This window comes from Rhinoderma darwinii, chromosome 1 (genome assembly GCF_050947455.1).
Source record: "Rhinoderma darwinii isolate aRhiDar2 chromosome 1, aRhiDar2.hap1, whole genome shotgun sequence".
NCBI lineage: Eukaryota > Metazoa > Chordata > Amphibia > Anura > Rhinodermatidae > Rhinoderma > Rhinoderma darwinii.
The window spans coordinates 204634375-204649965 of record NC_134687.1 but is presented as its reverse complement, the minus strand read 5'-3'; positions in this window follow the sequence as shown (position 1 = coordinate 204649965).

The window sequence follows — 15591 nt, the reverse complement described above, 5'->3', positions numbered from 1 at the left end:
TGCGCATGCGTGACCAGCGCTCCTTTCATTTTTATTGAGCTGCGCAGACGCCGGAAGTCAGAGGTTAGTCATGGAGAACTTCAGGGGACTTTCAGTCCCCCGTTCTCCCTATCGCTGCCAGCGATCACACATGTATCCCCTATCCTGTGGAGATCCTGTGGAGAGGGGATACATGTATTTTGTAGGACACACTGTAGGTCGCATTTTTTTGGGAGGGGGGACGCTGTATGGCATTCCCTACAGGGGGGGGGGGACGCTGTATGGCGTTCCCTACAGGGGGGTGGCTGTATGGCGTTCCCTACAGGGGGGGAGCTGTATGGCGTTCCCTACAGGGGGGGGCTGTATGGCGTTCCCTACAGGGGGGGCTGTATGGCGTTCTCTACAGGGGGGGCTGTATGGCGTTCCCTACAGGGGGGGCTGTATGGCGTTCTCTACAGGGGGGGCTGTATGGCGTTCTCTACAGGGGGGGCTGTATGGCGTTCTCTACAGGGGGGGGCTGTATGGCGTTCTCTGCAGCGGGGCTGTATGGCGCTATCTACAGGGGGCTGTATGGCGTTATCTACAGGGGGGCTGTATGGCGTTCTCTACAGGGGGGGGGGCTGTAAAAAAGGCACTATCTACAAGAGGAGGGTTGTGTGACACCCAGGGGAGGGGGGGCCCCAGTCAAAAGTTTGCTATGGGGCCCAGTCTTTCCTAGTTACGCCCCTGTGTTCACAGACAGAGTTTCTAGTCAAGATCTGCATTATCTATGAGTTGGATGAACCTCATCCTTATGCTGGTTATACTTATGATATGGATGTTCAGCTGTCTTCCCAATCCCAAATCACAGATAAAGAGGTGTCTGGTAGTAGCTTATTCTCCTCACCGTATTGAAACAAACATGCACATTTGACAGCTTATCTCCTGGGGTAAAAAAAGAAAATTAGGAGACAGGCTATCCTCACACACAATAGATTGTTAGAGGGTCCAGTCAAACTGTGTATGGCTAGCTGTAGATAAGAACTCAAAATGATCAAATATTAATATACAGAAACATATTGCGTAAATCTATTGCTTGCAGGGCATGCAGAATACTGGAGAGATCTCAAGAAGAGCTTCAATTTATTGTCCACTGATAAAAACGGCAAACTCCATATTTTAAGAATATTTTCATTCCTGAGGCACATTGTGATAGATTATAGTGCAGCGCCCTGAGCCAGTGTTTTTTTTTTGAGATGTCAGATGCCAACTGACAGGTACTATCAGATACTATACCAGCAGTCTTCAAGTGTAGAACTTCAGCTCTATCTTCTCGGATGCAGGATTCATGTTGGTTGTTCTGTACACCGCCAAAGTTCAAGACACTGTGCTTTAATATAATATATTGTGTTGTGATGACATCTCCCTTTTTTATGCTTTATCTTATGTTGTCCAAATATTACGCCTTATGCACACGACCGTGTGCGCCGGCCGAGTCCCGTCAGTGATCCGAGGAAAGATAGAACATGTCCTATCTTTCCTCGGATTGGAGACTCGGATCATTTTTCACGGACCCGCTTCACCCGCTAAAGTGAATGGGTCCATGAAGACTATCGGGTGCCCCTCGGATGCCGTCAAAAACGGCCCGAGTGGCACAACATTCGTGTGCATAAGGCGTTACATCTTCAGTCTGTGGTCTGTGGTCTGGGGTCTGTGGTCTGTGGTCTGTGTAGGTTTATATAGAAGTTACTGAAACTTGGTGACAGTTAATTAGTGCCCTTCATATGCATCTGGCCTGTGTGATGACTATATGTCCCAAAGCTTCTAGGAGGGTGGAAGTTACTATGCTGTTACAGTCTTTTCTGTCTTCATTTTAACAGCAAATGCATTTCAAACAGATGCGTAACTTGAAGCTCCTGGGCTCCAATGCAAAATCTCTAACAGGGCTCCCATCTACCAAGTACCATTTATAATACTGGTCTTCTTGAGTCGCAGAGTAGCCTTTGGCCCACCTCAGGCACCAGGACCCGGTTGCAATTGCTACCTATACACCCTTACTGTGCCATCTAATGGTGAAACAATGCAATGTTTGACTTATAAACACTTGTAAGTGGATTAGTGTAGTATCATACAAAATGTTTGTTCATTTTTACATAATGATGCACTCTTATTATAGCACATTTTGCGGCACCATGCAATAGTATGGTACCCAGTAGGGGGCATATTATACATAGCAATATATGCATAGCTGAAAAATAAAAAACAGGTGCATTCTTCTGGTGTTCGATTATGTAACCAAGGTCTCTATCTTGGGACAGCAGGGCCCAGAACTTCCTTTTTTTTGTTGTTATTGTATTGCTTGTGGAGATAGGGTGTCCTGAATAGATTCATACCTCCAATGTACAATGGTGCCAACCTTAGCTGTGCACTATACCAATATGGAGACCAACCTTAATACCCCTCTTTATCATAATCTAATAGATGTGTCATATATCATATATCATATATGGGGGGGGGCCTATATAAGCCCAATACTACATGATATCACTGGTGATGACTCATTGAACCAAAATAATAACCTAAAAATAGTCTGTTCCACACCAATACTATAAAACTTATACATTTTATTGACTATAAAAACATCCACAGATAACTTCCACAGTGTGATAGATGGAAGCCAGACAGCAACAATTGTGGACAAATATGATCAAATATAATTGTGTTAGAATAATATATAGTATATCGAAGGGTAAATATACATACAGAGGGGAGATATAGCAGTACCATTAGATATAATGCAAATGGACTGACTACCTGCCTGTTATCCAGCAAAGATATAGATGTATTGATTATATACACATAGTAGCAATTTGCACAAACTTAGGGCAGATACACACGAACGTTGCGTTTTTGCGCGCGCAAACAACGCGGCGTTTTGCGCGCGTGTCAGCAGCGTGTGCAATGCGTATTTTAACCATGTATGCGTGTAATACGCGCGTAAGACATGCGTTTTTCCAGCGCGCGTAAAAAACGCACGCAGCTGTTCTGTTGACGGCAGCCTCCAAAAAGGCCAAGAATGCAACACCCCTGCTTGATGTGTGCACCTGTGTTAATTCATTTGTGTGCTTTGGGTGCAACCCAGTGTTGCAACCAGTATTTTCGGGAAGTTTGTCTGCCACACTGCATTGATGCCACCTAGCTCTCTGGCCCGTGTCCTATTAGAATGGATGCTATCCCGGAGGTTTGGCCAACGCGGTAGCATTCTACGGCCACACCGGCGGAGATCAGGTAGGATGTGGGTTCACCCAATAGTGGCCCAACGCACCTCTAAAGGGCATTTTCATACCCTCTTTGCTGACCTCCGTCGTCACCCCGAGAAATTTCGCGCCTTTTGCCGCCTGTCTGTGCCTGCCTTTGATATGCTGCTGGAGCTGGTTCGGCCTGGAATAACCTATCAGGACACCAACATGCGCCGCTGTATTTCCCCAGAGGAGCGTCTCCTTGTCACCTTACGGTATGTGCTGTTTTGTTATCCAGGTTACCCATTCTTTTAGGTGCTTAATGTCCTACCTAACATGTTTGCTTTGTTGTTTGCTTGTATGATTTCCTGTAGATTTTTGGCGACCGGCAATAGCTACCATTCCCTTCATTTTGAATTCCTTCTTGGAGTGTCCACTATTTCCGGCATTGTCCCAGCAACCTGTATGGTCCTGTGGCTGAGATTGAAGAGCAGCGTGATCCCTCAGCCTACGGCCCAACACTGGCTTCGCATAGCGCAGCAGTTTGAAACCGACACCCAATTTCCCCACTGTATTGGTGCACTCGATGGGAAGCACATCCGTGTGCAGAAACCGCCCCACTCTGGGTCTCGATACTTCAACTACAAGCAGTTTTTTTCCATAGTCTTGCTTGCCTTGTCGGACTGTAATTTCTGCTTTACCATCGTGGACATCGGGTCCTATGGAAGCTCTGCGGATGCCCGCATTTTTCGCTCGTCCAGAATGGGCCATCGTCTAATGTCTAACCAACTTGATGTCCCCGAGCCTAGCATCCTCCCTGGCACCAGCGGGCCACCCGTTCCTTATGTTATGGTTGCAGGTGAAGGTTTTGCCCTCAGCAGACACGTCATGCGTCCATATGCGCGGAGGGGCATGGATAACCGTAGGCGCATTTTCAATCAGCGCCTATGCAGAGCACGGAAAGTCGTGGAATGCGCCTTTGGCATCATGACCAGCAAGTGGAGGGTCCTGATGACAGCAATGCAAATGTCGCCGTCAAATGTGACATGTGTGATCAAAGCCTGTGTTGTACTGCACAACTTTACCCGCATCCATGATGCCGCTCATGATGGGGAATATATGGTAACATCTGCACCCACCACCAGCCTGGGCCAGGCTGCTCGGCCTGGGCGGCCACCGACATGTGGCCAGCGAGTGCGCCACCAATTTGCGGAGTATTTTGACAGCCAGCCTTGAGATGTAACCTGGCAGAAGGCTTGCATTTGAGGTGTGGGGAAGTTACTATTATTTTATCGAACGTCTGTTTATCCCTCTAGTCCTTTTTTGTTTTGGGGGGGGGGAGGGTTAGGGACTCGCAAAACTTGAGGCCCCTTGACGTGGGTTGCGAGCTTAAAGCTCGGTAGGCGCTTGGAATACCCTTTTTAGACGCCAAGAATTCATGGATATAACATCCTCTTGTGGAGACAATGTATTTCCTGCCCTATATGTCTGCGCGCCTTTCTGGGTGAGTAAAGTTAGGTATGGCCAAACACTAACTATACTAATTACACCTCAGTTCCTGGTATTCCAAACCCCTTCCGACCAACGAAGACCTCAACGATGTGCTGGAGAAATGTCATACCGTCCGAACCTCTTACAACATGGCACTTCATAGCGGTAGAGGCTGTAGAAATGGTGTGCAAGGTAACAAAAGGATTGTCCACACGGAAGTGAAATATATAAAACGTTTGCGTTTATGTTTGTGGCACATACACGCCATACCAGCAAAATACACAGGCGGGAAAACATACCCGAAAAAATAATGGCACCAACATGATGCATATACAAAAGAAACATGTACGGATTCCTAGCATGTCATGGGTTTGTAACATGTGGCCTTACAACACACTTGCCCCTACAGATTCTGATAGGCATGGGGCGGCGAGCTGTAACCAGACAGTTCCGCACCACTATGCTGTCCCCGGCCCTGAGGAGGATGTTCCTGCACAGCATAGTGGGGGTGATACTGCGGTGGGTAGCCCTGAGGCTGCATGTGAGCCTGTAAACTTGGGCCAGGTAGGGAGTATGGAGGAAAGTGATGGACTGGGCCAGGCATTGGGGCAGGGGAGAGGTATCTTGGGGCAGGAGGGTATTGCGCCATCTGCGAGAAGACGGGGGCAGGTTGGGAGGGCCCTGGCAAATGGGCCCGCGCTGAGGGCATATAAACACTAAGCCAGTGCTCTATTGATGTAAAGCACCGGCCTGGACTTAGCGGGGGTGTCGCACTGTCTATTAGCGACAGCATATTGGATTGCAGCCGCACCAACCTATCCACTGGTACCCGCCGCATCAAAGGTGCCATGCTCCGACAAAAAAAATCATGATTGTCCTCATCAGCAGCACGCCGCAGGTACTCCAGAACACGGGCGTCCACCTGGTCACCTGCGGGTGGGTTTACAGGGCGTCTGCGGCGGGGTGCTGCATGGCTAGTTGCCACTTGCTCCGGTTGTCCTGCTTCAGGCGCTGAGGCGACTGGACCAGGATCCTCTCTGGTGGCCTCCGGGGTTAGGGCGACCAGGGGAGCGGCGGATTCGGACGTCTGGCTACACTCGGGCAGTGCCTCCTCTTCTGACGCATCCAGAGTGTCGCTAGTTCTAGAATATAGGGGACACGTCAGTTGAGGAACCAAATTTAATGTGCAAACACAAAGCTGCTTTGGCGTATCTGACATTTTTGGAAGGTGACGTGGGCAGAAAGGGACAACAACGAGTACTTACGGTCGCATGTCCATTATTTCCCGCAGGAAAAACAGCTGGTCGTAATAAATGTAGCGCCGTTTTCGTGTTCCACCTTCTCCTCTACGGCCGCCGGATCCATATTCGCAACGGAACTGGTCCCTTGAGCTGCGCCACCGTCTCTTTACATCGTCCACTGTATGATTAATAAAGAACACATCATTCAATAAACACACCAGATGTAACTGCGCACACAGACAGTGCATATAAACTACTGTACCACACGTCTACACAAGAACAAACCTAAGTTGATGATACTATATAAAGATGCCACTGAACGGAAACGTTGGCAATGACAGGCATTTATTCAGCAGGGACGCAATAGCCAATATGGATGTCATTATACACATCAATGTCGACACACAGATATCCACTCACCAATTCGTTAGCGGTCACGGGTGCGGCTGTCGGCTCACTCCTGCTCGAATAGCGCCTCTGCTATCTGCTCCCATGCTGCCTCCTTCAATGTGCGGTCATGGTACGACTCCGCATGGGTGTTCCAGACCTCCGGACGCTCCTGAACTAACCTGATGAGCTTCGCCACATCAATCTGCCGAGGCATGCCTGCAAGGTGTTTGTGGTGCTTTTGCAAACGGTTTGGCCTCTTTTTCAAAACCTGCTGTCTAAGCTACTTCCTGCTTTTCAGCTGGTTTCAACTAGTTAGTTCAAACTCCTTAGCATAGATACAACGTGTAGTGCGTGAAAAACGCGTGTTCGCAGCTGCTGCCACCGTATGACATGCGTGATTTTCACGCACCCATTGACTTCAATGGGTGCGTGATGCGCGAAATACGCAGATTTATTGAACCTGTCGCATATAGTACGCAGCGAACAAACGTTGCGCAAGAAACACGCACTGTTTGAACTGCCTCATTGACTTCTATAGTGCTGTGCGTGGCGCGCAGAAAAAACGCGGACTGCACGCGCGCAAATCACGCTCGTGTGAATCCCCCCTAAGATACATATATAGTGGTTATGTCTGCATGGTAGTACATTATCCAACCAAAAGTGCATATGTAATGATCATATACGCATAGAAACAGCTTACCCAAGCAGGAGTACATATATGATAACCATGTATGCATAGTAGCAGCTTACCCATGAGATAATAACTGGCTGTCTAGAGTCACACTCCGACGCGCGTTTCGGCTGAAAGCCTTCGTCTGTGGGTGGTGCCAGAGAGTCATAAGGAGGTATTTATATGTCAATGAACCAATAGAGCAATGACCTATGATGATAATAGCAGCTGGTAAAGGATGCACCATGCATCCATCAATCAATCAATCAATCAATCAATCAATCAATCCAGGAAGCCAGTGATTACGTCAGACGACGCGACTCAATGGGCGTCACGTGTCCCATACATCACATGACACAGGAAATAATAACTTAACGCGCATCCTACCCGAGAGACAGGCACAGTACAATCCTTGCAGGTCACTCAGGAAGGAGGAGAGAAGTGTAATGACAGGGTAGGGAGACAGACAGGTGAGCCCTAATCTACCCGCCACTCAGTCCCTGCCTACTTGCAACGACCCGTCCTAAGTGACGGGGTACAACTGGGTGACAGTTCCTATGCTCAGTAAGTGCAAGACAGACAAACAGACAGGGGTACACAGAAGCTAGGGAAACGGGGCAGCTGCCCACGGAAACACCGTGAGCAACAAGAGTGGTGAACGAGCCGAGTCAAACCAGGAGAGAGCGAGGTACAAAACGCTGAGCAGGAGAGTGGTCAGAAAGCCAAGGTCAATAACAAGCAGAGGATCAGTAGTACAAACAGCAGCAGCAAGCCAGGAAACAAGCATAGAAGAATCACAGGCAAAGGAGGAACAGGAAAGGCAGGTATAAATAGACAGTGGGCGGGAACTAGCTCCGTCTGGCCAGGCTGTGATAGGCTCTCCCACTCCTAACCTGCCATCCTGAGTGGTGGAAGATGGAGTCAGTCTCACAGACATAGGAGCAGGTGCAGACTGATTGCCTACGGGCGTCGACACAGAACCTGTGTCTGGCAAATCCTTTACAAGAAGTAAATAGAGCGGTCACATGACCGGGACTAGACACAATATCTATCGGATAGTAAGGGCAAAGTGCATCATATCACAGCACAACACTACTTCATAGGCATCATATTGAGTAACATAGCTTATGTTAATAATATAACAGACATGAGTACTTATATTACATAGAACATAAGAAAAGCATAAATATATTACATTATATTATATAAACTGTCCATAACCTTTCCCTAACCTAAGCGGGCCTCTAATCGCAACAATCTCTCCATGAGGGACCCACCCCTCAGATCCATTTCTACATGGTCAATGCCCATAACACGTAAACCTTTGGAGTTAAATCTGTGGTGGAGAAAGAAATGTCTAGATATAGTTTTCAAGTGCTCCACCATTTCATGTTTGGTTCCCATAGCTGCCTCAATACCATTAACATGTTCCCTCGTCCTTAGCTTAAGATCTCTTGTAGTCAAACCGACATATATTTTTGGACAAGGGCAATGAGCATAGTAGATCACCCCTTTAGTATTGCAAGCAATAGGCCATGTGATCCTATACTTCATCATCCCTGCCGAGTCACAAAATTCCTCACTTGTGTCAATATTCAGACAGGCGATACAGCGTTCACATGGTCGACAACCCCAACGTGGTTTACCTGCACCAAAAATAGTTTTTTATTCCTGAAGGGTTTTGATAACTGTGAACCAATGTGTCATTTAAATTTCCAAAATTTTCTCGCCCGTCGAGAGGCAACAGCAGGTCTCAAAGTCAAAACTTCCGACAAAATGGTGTCCTTCTGCAAAATAGACCAGTATTTAGATAAACACTGTGTCTCCACCCTCTATCATGGTAAGTAGTCACATACCTGGTTTGTGCAGTAGAAGGTTTTTTAACTGCAGGTCGAAATAGTTGTGATCGTGTAGTCTTGCGAGCTCTATTATACGCCCTCCATACACATTTTTTGCTGTATCCCCTGTCCGGAAAACGCTGTTTCAAAATGTATGATTGTTTCTCAAAATCTTCATCAGAGGAGCAGTCTCTTCATTCTTAGGCTGAGTTCACACAGAGCTTTTTGCAGGCGGAATTTCTGCCTCAAAATTCCGTTTGGAAGTTTGAGGCAAATTTTCCTCTCCCTGCACGCCGATTTTTCGTGGCGTTTTTCATCCGCGGCCATTGAGCGCCGCAGGCATAAAACGTAGCGAAATATGCTTTCTCTGCCTCCCAGTGATGTCAATGGGAGGTCAGAGGCGTAAACGCCCGAAGTTAAGGCATGTCGCTTCTTTCTTCCGCGAGACGGTTTTACCGCTAGTGGGAAAAAGACGCCGACGCCTCCCATTGAAATCAATTGGAGGCATTTTAGGGCCATTTTTGACGAGTTTTGCGGTGCGGTTTCCGCGTCAAAAAACTCATCAAAAAACTCTGTGTGAACATAGCCTAAGGCATTCACCCGGGTTGTGATGCCAGACAGCAAGTTATTATCTCATGGGTAAGCTGCTACTATGAATACATAATTACCATATATGTACTCCTGCTTGGGTAAGCTGTTTCCATGCGTATATGATCATTACATATGCACTTTTGGTTGGATAAGGTACTACCATGCAGACTTAACCACTATATATATATCTTAGTTTGTGAAAATTGCTACTATGTGTATATAATTATTACATCTATATCTTTGCTGGATAACAGGCAGGTAGTCAGTCCATTTGCATTATATCAGCATTTCCATTTGATATAACAATTTTGCAGATTTAATGGTACTGCTATAACTCCCTCTGTAGGTATATTTACCCTTTGATATACTATATATTATTCGAACACAATTATATTTGATCGTATTTGTCCACAATTGTTGCTGTCTGGCTTCCATCTATCACACTGTGAAAGTTATCTCTATTCTATCTATTTTATTGTGTGTTTTTATGTTTTTGTAGTCAATAAAATGTATAAGTTTTATAGGATTGGTGTGGAACAGACTATTTTTAGGTTATTATTTCAACCTTAGCTGTGGCCTCCCTGCCATAGGCTGAATCTATAGTGGTACAAACCTGGTGGCTAGCCAATAGATTTTGGTGCATACGGATACATGATTTCAATTATTTTCCCTAATGTGCAACCCATTAGTTCTAACATGTGATAAACCAAATATGATGCAAAGTTTCTTTCTGGAAAAATAACACACAGGGAAACTCAATTCTCAATTCAAATGTTTTCGTTTTATTTTCAATCACATACATATAGTTTTATTCATATACAGTCATTTTAAAATATCGCGTGCCTTTTTTATTTGTTTTGTGTTTGCCTTTTTATTACAAAAAAAAAAATCAGTATGAGTTTCTGTGTGCTGTTAATATCTGAAATGATTGTTTCAAAAAGTTTTGTTTTCGGGATTTGGCAAACCGTAAAATAAAATACGAATTAGGAGTAAGGCGGGATTCACACGACCGGGTCCCGCCCGAGTGTCGGCCGGTAAAATCGGCCATTTTGCCCAGCCGGTTTGCATAAAGTTTTGCATCCGTTCCGGGCCGGGCAGGTCTGGACAGTGACATCAGCGGCAACTCCTGAAGGGGAATCCCCATGTGTTCGGGGATTCCGCTTCAGGAGTTTCCCCTGATGTCACTGCCCAGATATGGACAGAGACATCAAGCGCTCTGTCCAGGAGCGGAATCCCCGAAAACACGGGGATTCCGCTCCTTCAGGGAGCTAAAGTGGGGCTAGCACATAACAGAGCGGGGAGATACCTCCCCGCTCTGCTATAGTGGCGTCGCTACAGTAGTAGCAGCCGCAGCAGCTGCTAGCGGCGCCATCGAATGTCGCCGGACCAGGACGCTTTTAAAACAAGCAGGGGAAGGGAGCCAGCGCAGCGCTCCCTCCACCTGCTGTACACCCCGGCCCTGCAACACAGTATCTCCAGCGTAGCCAATCGTCCGAATGGCATCAACTCCTCCTCCTCACATGCACTCTGCGCTGTGAGGAGGAGGAGATAGAGCGCAAGCGACGGAAAACCCGGCCATCACTCGGGACACATTCCGGTGATGGCCGTGTATTACCCAGCCCCATAGACTTCTATGGGAGCCGGGCGGCCGGGTACCCGGCCGAAAATAGAGCATGTCCTATTTTTTGACGGCCGGTTTTCCCGGCCGTCAAAAAATCGGTCGTGTGAATAGCCCCATTAGGGGTCTATTATTCCTAATGCAGCCGGGTGCCGGCCGATTTATGAACGGCCGGCACCCGGCCGGGAAAACCTGTAGTGTGAATGAGGCCTAAAGCATATTTGGAAAGAAATGGCACAAGTCTCATTCTCACAACAGAAAATAATCACAAACAGTACAAAATAAACAATTTGCTAGTATTTTCACAAATATTAAATCAAGCCTCAGCAGTCGGAAACCCGCTCCCTTAGCTCTAAGTTGTCCACATTTCACTGAGATAAGTCCTGGCTAAATAATAAATACAATAGGCATTGCTTTATAGTCTGCACTGGCTTAGAGGTTACTATGCAGAAATTTTGGTCAAGCATATCCAAGTGCATTCCTGCTGACCTATAATAATTCTAATGCTTGATGCACAAAGCTAAGTCTAATTCAGAGCAGATACTGTTAAATTGAACAATTGAAAAAAGTGAATGTTTTTGTACAGTTTATCAATGCTATTTTAATATATTCTCAAGCATAAAGATGCAGATGAATTTGGCAATTCTTTCTGATGGTGTCATTTGTGTCCAGAAAAGTCAATAAGCTGCGGGTGTACCGTTGTGACCACACAAAACAAGTTAAAACATGGCGAGTCGATGTGTTGTCTATCTATCAACAAGGTGGAATTCCAACCTTTAAAATATTACATTACTACCCATACATCCATATTCCAACTAAATATAGGTTTTGCTGTGTTTAATCCAAAACAGAAACAGGTTATCCTACATGAAAATAAGATTGCGATAGTAAAATATTTACAAACATGGTAGTATGGGTCCAATGGTCTAAAATATGCATCTGTGGTTTGAAAATCCATGCCTGAAATGTATCTAATTTCATTGAAAATTTTATTTCCATTTCTCATAATCTCATAGATTACTTTACCAGCCAGTTCTTTTGTTTAGCTTATGTTACTGGCAACCATTCACCCCCAAATGCACCATATTTCCACGTCCACAGAAATTAACATACCCGTTTGCCTGAACCCAATGTTAATAGCCGACTTTTGAAAATTTGATAAAGCTTTTTTTTAAAAAAATTAATAAAATAAAAAAAATAGCCGACTTCATAATCATGTACATTTGAATTGAGGCTGGACAAAAGATGTTAATTGGTGGCTAAAAGATATGTGGACATAAATATCACCACATTATGAAATGTTTGGGATTTTTTTTTTAGTTGGCCCTTTGATCATATTAAATGACACTTTTGTAATATAGGAACACTTTAAATGAGAAAAAACTGATCTAATATTGGGTGCTTCATTTGACTCACAGTTATGGCTGATTTCAGGTTTAAAGGGGCTATCTGGGTGACTCCCTCTCCCCCCTGAACAAACTAATGGGGGTGAGGTGTATCCAGCTAGTTTTCTTTCCTGCATTGCTGCAGGGGAAATGAAGCATTATAAGACACCCAATTAATTTAATGGCAGTCCATTTAATGCCCCGATCAGTTGGGTCCTCCTAAAGGAGAGACAAGCTTTGTAGTCACTTTCCACTCTGGGTAATAGAGAGGGGTCTAGTTTAGAGACCCCCTCTGCTACATTCATATGTCCTAATAGAACAAATGATAAGGGTTTTCCTGCGAAGTGTTCTGGTCAAAATCTAGACGGCTCACTTTTATGGTAGAATAAATACAACCTTGAGTAGATATACATAAAGTGGTAAAAAGTAAGTAAATTGATGCAGAATTATATACCATTTCACAGATAATTGTAATTTCAACCATGTTTTATTATCCATCTGAAAAGTTTGCAATATTTAGCCATGCAAAATTATTGTGCGCACAATCTATTTTTGATGAAATGAAGAACAATTTTGAGACAATGATTTTTGTGAGATAATATACTAATGACATTACTGGCCAGAAGTCCCCGAGTGCTACTTGAAGTAGAGTGAAATGGATGTGTTGTCCTAACAGTTTTAAGATTAGTGCTAAAAGTGAATAAAATACAAAAACAATAAACACAATTACTGTATTATGCACTATAAATATGTGAATGTATAGAAGCTAAAATGAAATTTAATGCACACATTGAAACAATGATAGTACATAATGCACCTTAGTGCCGTTGTGACCACATATGATCACTACAATTTACTGCCCATGTCTGCTTTTTATAGCAGACAGACATTATGGTTCTGGACTCATAAAATGCTCATTTTAATATCAGGCATGAACACTTTGACAAATGCTTATAGCCAATTTGATATGGATTTTCAAAGTAAGTACACCAGCTTCATCAGGTCTAAGAGATATTTTTAATAATGTATGCAATTTGTATTGTGACATCTGGTGACAGAGCCTCTTTAAAAACTACCTGCCATTTATAACCCTGGGCATTGAACGTAAAAAAAAAATTTTCAACAAAGAAAAAAAAACAAACAACTAAAAACTTGGGCCCTGGGTCAATGGGCACTTAGAAGCATTTATTAAACTCAAATGAAAGGCTATGTACACCTTTGAAAGCAATCAGTGTGTTTTGTGCAACTTTATATCAAGTTTTTATTAAAAATGGTTTTTACTTTTTGAGATACAGCTGCTTTGTATTCTGTATACAGAGCAGCTTTGTTGTGCGCTAAGACCTGAATCTATCAGGTCTTAGGCGTCTCTGATATGCAGGATCCACCTGTAATCGATCACATCTAAGTTATGAACTTAGATGTGATCATTAACAGCTTGATCTGCTGACACTGAACTCGTCAGCCCCGCAGGCCTAACGGGTAAAGGATTCAGCGTCAGATACAGCTGCTCTGTATACAGAATATAGAGCAGCTGTATCTCAAAAAATAAAAATTATTTTTAATAAAAACTAATTATAATATTGCACAAAACACACTGATCGACCTTTTTCATAAAAAAATATTGCTTTCAAAGGTTTACATAGCTTTTAAGTAAGATGTTGGGGTACAGTTCTGCCTGTGTCTACTTAGTGTTCAAGTAAAATAGTAAACATTTCTGTAAGTATAAATGGCACACTGAAATTGTGTCACTCTTGTTTCAGAACTATGAAGCTGGATATGAATAGTTAGTTACTCGTGCATTTAATCTCATGAACTGCATATTTTTCACGCTTTTGTAATGCAGTAATTACAGATTAAAGATTCCAGGCACGCCGATTAAAGCTATCCAGTTTCCTTAATCTCCTCAATTAGTCATGTCACCACCAGTAATGTACAAATTACTGCAACTATTTACCTTTTCAGCACTTTTCTGAGGCTATTTAGAGCCCGGCTCATGTGGCACCTGCTTTTTTCAGCCTGCGGGAGGGTCAGCTTGCTTCTCTTTCTAGGATTACTTTTACTGAGACTGCCGCTTTGCTCACTCTTGAAACACAAGGTTTGAGAAGAAATGGATGAATGAAGCACTGCCTAGGCGGAGCAGAACAAAGGACCTTCCTGTCCTGTAACAGGTACTTCACCCCTGTGAAGTTATGAAAAGCTTCCCAAAATATTGGCCAAAACCTGACTGATGTAAAATGAGGTACCATAAACCTTAATAATTCTGGGGTACCTTCCTCAGTGAATTTACACTGCCCTTCATTCTAATAATTATTTAATTAACTTTAAGACTAAATCTTTATGTTTAAAGAGGATCTGTCACTAGCTTATAACTACCCTATGTCCTACCTAATCTAACAGGCGCTTTAATGTAGATAACTACTGTGTTTTTTTTTAAACTTTTATTTTTGACCAAGTTATGTACATTTAAAGATTTATGCAAATTTGTTCTTAATGCCCAACTGGGCGTTTTTTTTTAACTTTTCACCAAGTGGGCGTTTTATAGAAAAGTGTATGACGCTAATCTATCAGTGTCACACACTTCTCTTCATTCCAGCCCAGCTTGATCCACATCACGCTGTGATGTCACTTCATCCCGCGAGTCCTTCACCAGAGCGATGGAAGACTGAACAGACATCGCCTCTAGCCGCTGCAGATTCGGATAAATGTCCTGGTACGGCTGGAGGCAATGTCTGTTCCCTCTTCCGTCGCTCCGGTGAAGGACATGTGGGAGGAAGTGACATCACAGCATTTCTCTGCCATGATTAAGAGCACAGGAGCTGCTCGAAACGCGTAGGCTAGGGCACTACTGCCTACTCACTATTCTTTGGGATTGCGTCTCTACATTATTTTATACATTCACCCCAATAAAGATGGGAACATCGATTCCTTTTTAAATTACTGACTGGACTCAGCGCTGGATCATTCTACTTTTTCTCCATCACGCTGTGCTGTGGATCAAGCTGGGCTCCAATGAAGAGAAGTGTACAACGCTGATTGGTCAGCGTCATACACTTTTCTTTACAACGCCCACTTGGTGAAAAGTTAAAAAATGCCCAGTTGGGCATTAAGAACAAATTTGTATAAATCTTAAAATGTTCATAACTTGGTCAAAAATAAACGTTTTTTAAAAA